Genomic DNA, 8,420 nt, shown 5'->3' with positions numbered 1-8,420 from the left:
TTGTCGTGACTTTGTATTAAGATGAGACTTTGAATATCAAAAAGCTAATTTAGGGACTCTCTATTAAGGGGTCTAGTTTTTTAAAACATGGGGTATTACAATATCTCTCTCTTAGGATCATATGTCCTTAAATGAAACTATCTGAGCTACGAAACTAGGAGACACAGATGTTACACAAATCACTTATGAGCTGAACATGACTAAATATCTAAATCTGAGACATGATGCTGGGATAAACTGAATTCATTAATGCATGGTATGACATGAGGATAGTTTACTAGCTAAGATAGAAAAAGAGGGAATTATTTAATTAGGGGAACCATTACCTCAAGTTGAATCTAAGTTCATGAAGAAAAGATAAGGATCCTTGGCTCCCATATCTGCTTCTTCTTCCCAGGTAGCTTCCTTAATAAACTAATTTCTTTACAAAACTTATGCGAGGCAATTTTTTTATTCCTCAACCTAGATATCCAGTGGTTAAGGATCTCAACTGGGACTTGTTTGTAAGAGCGGCTATTTTTCACAACCACACATTCTAACGGAACTACTAAAGTTGGATCATCAATGCATTTCCTTCGTAAAGAGACATAAAACATAATATGCACTTATGTTAAATCTACAGGGAACTCAAACTCATAGTTTACCTTCCCAAATGGCTCAAAATCCTAAATGGACAATATAGCAGGGACTGAGCTTCCCTTTCTTACGAAATCTCTTCACCCCTTTCATAGGTGAAATTTTTAGATGCATAACATCACGAACATCAAATTTAACCTCCCTCCTTCTCAAATCTTCATAGTATTTTTGATGGCTTTGGGATATTTTTAGCGTTTCTGGAATAAATTGAACTTTCTCCATCGCATCATACACTATATTTAGCCCGATCAAAGAATTTTTTTCAACCAATAGGAGACTAAATAAACTACCATAAAGAGCCTCAAATGGAGACATCTGAATATTGGAGTGATAGCTATTATTGTAGGCAAACTCAACCAAAGGTAAGTGGTCATCCGAACTACCTCTGAAACACAAGACCTGAATATTTCCTTTAAGGTCCAAATGGTCCTCTTTGCCTGACCATCTATCTATAGGTGAAAATTTGTATTGATGTGAACCTGGGTACCAAGACCTTTAAAAATATCCTTCCAAAAATTAAAGGCAAACTGAGTACCCCTATCTAAAATAATGCTAAATGGGACTCCATGAAACTTTACAAGCTCTATGAGATAAAGTCTAGTGTAATCCTTAGTGGAATAAGAATTATGGACTAGCAAGAAATGGCTAACTTGGTCATTCAATCCATAATTACAAAAAATGACTTGTGCTTAATATGCATATGAGGTAACCCTGTAAAATAATCCATACTCACTATTTCCCACTTCCAAGTTGGAATGTTAAAATCCTAAAGAGTACCACTGGGTCTCTAGTGCTCAACGTTGACCTACTGATAATTAGACACTTAGCCATGAATTTTGCAGTATCCTTCATCATATCATTCTAATAATATACTACCCATATATTGCGATACATCTTAGTGTCTTCTGGCTGAATAGAATTTTACAAACCAAACACTTCTACAACATTCACTGCCTTAAATAATCTATATTCAGAACATACAACCTACCTTGATAACGAAGTACACCATCTCTCCTTTGGGAGAAACCTCAACCTTCTTATCTTGAACTGACACTTTAAATTTAATGAGAATAGGATCTTTGTTTTCTTTTCCTTTACCTCAAAAACAAAAGAAGATTCTAAGATCTTCTAAACCCATATACTTCCTTCGTCTAAATCAATGAACAAAATACCCAATCTATAGAGCTGATGAACCTCAGGAATTAACTCCTTCTTATCATCCTCAACATAGGAAACACTTCCTATAGAAAACCTACTATGGGCATCGGCCATAATATTGGCCTTACCTAGGTGATACAACATACTTATATCATTATTTTTTTCATAATTAAATACACCTTCTCTAATCAAGATTAAGGTTTTTCTGACTGAAAACATGTTGTAAGCTCTTATGGTCAGTAAATATATCAAAACAAACTCCATAAAGGTATTTTCTCAAAAACATCAAGGCAAAAATAAATGTTGCCAACTCAAGGTCATTAGTCAGGTAGTTAATCTCATGAGGTTTGAGCTATCTAGATGCATAGGCTATAACCATGCCCCGCTGCATCAACACATACCCATGACAAATACTGGAATCATCAAAATAAACTACAAAACTATCTGGATCCTCTGGTAGAGTAAAACTAGAGTAGAATTAAGTCTTCAAATCCTAGAAACTCTTTTTACAAAAATATGACAACTAAAATTTGACTCAATTCTGAGTCATTTTAGACATGGGAGAAGCAATAGAAGAAAATCATTTAACAAACCTTTTGCACTAACAGACTAAACCCAAGAAACTCTTGATATCTAATAGAGAGATAGGTCTATTCCTGTTCCTTACTACTTTGATCTGTTGAGTATCAATTTCGAATACGTTCACCAAAAATGATGTTTTAAAGGAAAGCTATTGATTTCATCCAGAATTCACACTTACTGATCATAGAGAATAACTAGTGATTCTTAAGTGTCTTCAATAAAATTCTCAAATGGTCTACATGTTCACCTTCACTACGCAAATAGATGAGGATGTCATCAATGAAGACTATGACAAACATGTCCAAATACTTTTTAATCACTTTATTCATTAATATTATAAAAGCGACAGATAAATTTGTTAGTCCAAAAGACATAACTATAAATTCAAAGTGACTATACCAAGTTTTGAATGCTATTTTTGGAATGTTAGATTCTTTGACTCTAAGTTGATAATAGCCAGGTATGAGGTCTACCTTAGAGAAATAATTTACACCCTAAAGTTGGTCAAACAAGTCATCAATATTGGGGAGAGGATTCTTATTCTGGATTGTGATTTTGTTCAACTATCAGTTATCGATGCACATTTTGAGAGAAACATCTTTCTTGTGAAGAAGAGAATTGAGCCACCCTAAGAGATAACACTAGGCCTAATAAAACCCTTATCTAAGAGATATTTCTACTATTCTTTCAAATCCTTAAGTATAGATGGATCTATTCCATAAGGTGGAATAAAAATAGGCTGGGTATTTGAAAGGAGATTTATTTCAAAGTCGACTCCCCCTCGTGAAGAGCTCCTAGCAGAACTTCAGGGAAAATATTTGGAAACTCAGTTACTACTAGAAACAACTCAAGACCTAGAATTTTAGAACTTGATTCCATGACTCAGATGAGATAATTAATATAAACCTTAGAGATCATGTTCCTTATCTTAAGGTAATAGGAACCGACCTAAGGAGTTGAGATACTATCCCTCTATTATATGATATGATCATTAGGAAACTATAACTACATTATCCTATTTCTATAATGGAATAAGGCATAGTAAGAATGGGGCCAATCATTGCCAAGAATGACATCAAAATTGGTCATCTCTAATTTAGTGATATCTTTCGAGGTAACTTTCTAGGACACTGTGACTAGGAAATTTCTGTATACCCATCTTGAAATAATGGAACTACCCACTGGAGTAGACCTTGAGAAGGGTTCTAAAAGAATTTTAGCATTGAATCCAAAGTCTATGGCTACATAAGAAGTGACGAAGGAAAGTGTGGCTTCGGGATATAACAATGCATACACATGAAGGTGAAAAACTTTTAACATATCAGAAACTATATTAGGAGAACCTTCCTGATGAAAATAAGTTTGAAGGGCGTAGAGTCAATTCTGACCATGTCCACTAGTATTACTAGAGGTGGTTCCCTGTTGAGTCAGATAACTTACTAGAATAGAAGGAAAAATATCCTAACCCTGATTAAGAATATCTTTACCCTTCTAGCAAACTACTGGACCCCCTAATTTCATGACATAGCTTACCATAATAAAAACATGCGTTGGTGTAAGGAATGCCTCACCCCTATGGTTCCTATTACATCTCCTACAAACTAGGTTAGTGCAACCACTATTCATACTACCCTAGGACCTAGAGCTTGGCGCTTTATAAGTCATCAATTTGACAACTTGCTAGCATCTTTGAATCCTAAAATATCAAATATTTTTTGTTGATTTGTTGTGAGTCTCTTACTTAATACTCAACTAAGGAATAGGTAAATGTTAAAATGGGAAGAAGAGCAAGGAAACTTAGTAAAAATAAGTTGTGGAATAGGTAAAAGAGAAATAAGAAAGAAAAGTGCCAAATGCTGGAAATCATACCTAACAATCGACCTTTATTTACCATAATTGTGGCTCTAAAGTCGCAATCACGATCAACAGTGAAGTCAACCAATATCGATCGCAAGATAATCACCGCGGTAGTGGTATCATGATCAGAGTTAAGAGATGGTGATCTTGATAGGGCAAAAAAAGTTCAGGGGCAAAATTGGAGTGTTGTTAAAGTGACTAAAAGCGAGGTGACATTTTTTTAATATTTAGCAGATGTGGAATTAGGGCTTTAATAAGGGTTTTTAGCTCATTTTAACCACCTTCTATCGAAATTTAATCTTCACTTTTAAGCTTATCATTTGGAGCTTAGAGCAAATTTTTTTTTTCTAATCTTAAGTAAAGAAGACATTTGAGTAACTCCGTAGTAAAAAATTGGCAAATTCCATTAAAGATTTATTGGAATTGAAAGTGTGGATTGAAATTCACCATTTCTTTCATGAATCAATTTGATGGAGATTTTGGTATATTTTTGTTTATTATCTTCATAAGTTGCTAGTTCTACCTCTTGGAGATATGTTTTGATATGTTGAGATTTATGCATGAATGTTGTTTATGTATCTACCTAATTAGCTATTTGTTGTGGATTTTGTTGTTACTGTATAGTTGAAATGGATTTGTAGGTTAAAACCCTAAATTTCCAAACTATCACAATATCCTTTATAGAGGGATATAAGTTTACCTTTGGAGCCTATATAATCCTTGAAAGAGGAATATGGGTGACAAGGCATTAGTGAACAATAGTAAGATATGGGTTGTTCTCAGTTTATTATCTTAGAAATAAGGGTGAGTTGAGAATTAGATAGGTCTTGGGCATCTATAGTCAAATTATTCTTAGCAATAAGTTAGTCTTCTATAAACCTAAAATAGTTTTAAACTTTTAAAAACATTCAAAATACCTAAATTTTTGGATCTCATATTTGAATTTAGCAATTTGCTTTCATTTCAAACTTCCTCGATCACCATTCACATTGTTCCTAGTTGATTCGACACAAATCATACTTGAGTAATTATATAGACAACGATCGTTCTACACCAAAATTAGGGAATAGGTGAGCATGATCAAAATGGCACCGCTGCTTGCATATGAGACTTAGTTTACTTGTGCAGTGTTAATTGTAGCTTTAGGTATAGCCATGGTAGTTTTGATTTACTCTAATAGTAGTTTTAGTTTCTTTTTAGGTGAACTCAATAGTATCCAAGACACCATGCAAGTAATTATGGGACTTCTAATGGTCCACTTGATAATTAAGACCAACTCCATAATGTTGGACATTTGTATACCATCCGTATCCCACCTAATCAAGGGAATAGGGTATTCCATGTCATGAGCGTAATGTTGTAAAGGCTTCAAATGAAAGGTATCTCTGGGAGAAATCTCATGAAGACTTAAACTTGAATTTGAAGATTTTTGTGGATGTTTGTGCCCCTTTTGACTTTGCTCATATCTTACAAAAAATCTATATGGTTGCACTTTTTCACGTTTTCTTTAATGGGTGAGGTGGAATTATAGCTTCGATCTGTCTTGCTGTGTTAATTACTTCATGGGATGAACTTACTATTGTAGTTTTAGACCAATTCTTCCCACTATCAAAGATATTGCAATTGCATGATGAAATCACAAACTTTCATCGATTGAATGGAGAGGCTCTATATGAGGTATGGGAGAGATTTAATGGAAAACTCAAGCAATGTCCAAACCGATTAGGCGCAGTAAGTTTACTAGATAATAAATACTTTAGGCGCGGTAAGTTTACTAGATAATAAATACTTATGTATTTATTTTTATATAATGTATTTTGTGAATATTATTGATTGGAATAATTTTCATTTTTATCTTCTTGACTTAAGATGTTTTATTAATTCATATTCTAGATTAGATATTATCGTAATTAAATTATCTAGTGTTTTAGGATCCTCGTTAGTATTATGTAACCTTTTGTATTCTAGGTATAAACTATATAGTTGGGTTTCAATTTCTTTTAATGATTTATTCTTTTCGTAAGATGTATCCATTAATTTATGTAATTGTTAAATTATTTGTAGTAATATTCATTAGCTGTTTTTCTTCATTCTTGTAATTTTTATTTTCATATATTTTATTAATATATTCAATTTTACTGATATTCATATTTTTGGGGGTGATTAAATGATAGTTGATTAAATTCTTTGCTATAATATTCTTTAGTTTTTTCTCTTAGTTTTTGTAAATCTTCTATATTATTTTTAAGATATTCTAAATATTCTATATCTTTTGTTTTAAAGTATTCAATTAAATTTGTTTTTATAAGGTTTTCTGTTAATCTTATTTCTTCTATTTCTTGTTTCCAATATTTTAGATATTCGTAGTTTATCATTTTATTCTAAAGTAAATGTATAATAATCTATTCTATTTGTACTATATTTAATATCTTGTTCGAGGTTATTTATGCTACTAACTATTTCTTCTTGTTCTCTTTTTTATGAATTTTTTAAACTATCTAAACTTTTATCTTTGCTTTTTTCTAGATTTTTTAAGGTTTCATCTATCTATTTTAATTTTTCTATTAGATTTTCCATTATTTCTCTAATTTGCTTTCTATAATTAATTTCTTTATGTAGGTCTTCTTGGTTTGCGCTAATTTTCTTAATATATCCTGACATTTTTTGTCTGTATAATATCCATCTGAATCTAAATAATATTGATGTTCATAATGTATGCATAAGTTTTCTATACTGTTTAATAATTCTTCCTCTTCATAATCTTGTAATTTTTCCCATATTATTTTCTTTATGTCTATAATTTCTATATCTCTAAGTGTATATAAAACAAGTATTTTAATATTATCTATCATTTAGGCTTGATTAAATGTTTTTTCATAATATTTTTCAGTTGTTTGTTTTAGTCTAAGTAATTCTTGCATATTTTCATTAAGGAATTCTATATATTTTATATCTTTAGTTTCCATGTATTTGTCTAAATTTGTTTTACTACTAATTGTATGTTTCTCATATCTTTTTTTCAAAATTCTAAATATACGTAATTTATCATGGTTGACATATAGGTTTGGTATATATGTGTTTATAAGTGTAATTAGGTATTTGTGGTAGGTAATTTATTCTAGTCATATAATATGTACCAAATGTTTTTTCTAATATGATTTTTCTTATATCTACTACTTCTATATGCTTAAGTGCATATAAAATAAGTATTTTAAATTTATCTACCATTTCGTCAGATAAATAATTAGTCATTTTTCATAAAATTGCTATTTTAAAAATATTTCCTTCAATCATACACATAACAAAATATGATCATATCAGATTACTATATACTAGATTTTTCTTAAATAACATGTTCGTTGGTCACTATTAGCGTGGTAATCCAGATACTTTTCCCTTAAATAGCACCTCAACTCTGGCTACTCCCCACCACAGCTTCTTGCCTCATTGGTTTCACCTTTAGGATGGCATAGTTCTTAGGAATTTTTCTTCGTTTCCACTTTGCTAATAAACTTCTTAACATGCTATTCTTCGAACGATTCTATTATAAAGTAACTAACATGGAACTTATTTTATCATATCATGATTGTTAGGAATTATGAATTTAGCTATTCATAATAGTAAATGAATATAAATGAATATACCTGTTCTGGTAGGTTTGATAATTCTAAGTTTTGTTCCTCCTTAGATTTTTTCATTGAAATATACCTATTTTTTAATAAATAATCAAAATATTTGTTTTAGACAAGAGAGAGAATTTTTTGCTTCAACGCATGAAGGCTTACTTTCATTCTGCCTCTGATGCCTTCTATTTATAATCTGAAATTTTACAAAAGTATCTCTAATTTTACCCGTTCCTAAAACTTTTTATAAAAAGTCTTCTACCTAACCTACTTTACTATACAAAAGTCTTTAAAAAGACAAAAACTATTAATGTTTTAGACTAATAATATTCAAACTATACAATAGTTTCTAATAATTTACGTAAGGAAAATTGTGAAAGTTTGTTATATGTCGCTTTCCCAATTTAATATCTTGTCTTTTATCTCCATTATTTTGCTCCGTTTCTTTCTTTTTTATCGTATCTGCTATTTTTCTATCTATTTTTCAGTGTAGCATCAAATCTGGAATAAAGTTGTGCTTGACAATACATCTACTGCATATGTGGTCTTTGTATTTTTGGCCAA

At 31.2% G+C, this 8,420-nt stretch overlaps 1 non-coding gene across 1 annotated transcript; it reads right to left on the bottom strand.

The window, feature by feature from the left end:
- Positions 1–5,853: 5,853 nt before the first annotated feature.
- Positions 5,854–5,958, bottom strand: LOC124899096. Its single transcript, XR_007056234.1, has one exon. It is a non-coding gene; the product is annotated as a small nucleolar RNA R71 (small nucleolar RNA).
- Between the last annotated feature and the right edge of the window lie 2,462 nt (positions 5,959–8,420).

Source organism: Capsicum annuum, chromosome 5, assembly GCF_002878395.1.
Source record: "Capsicum annuum cultivar UCD-10X-F1 chromosome 5, UCD10Xv1.1, whole genome shotgun sequence".
NCBI lineage: Eukaryota > Viridiplantae > Streptophyta > Magnoliopsida > Solanales > Solanaceae > Capsicum > Capsicum annuum.
Note: the sequence above shows the minus strand (reverse complement) of the source record. Positions and strands in the feature narration are given on the sequence as shown.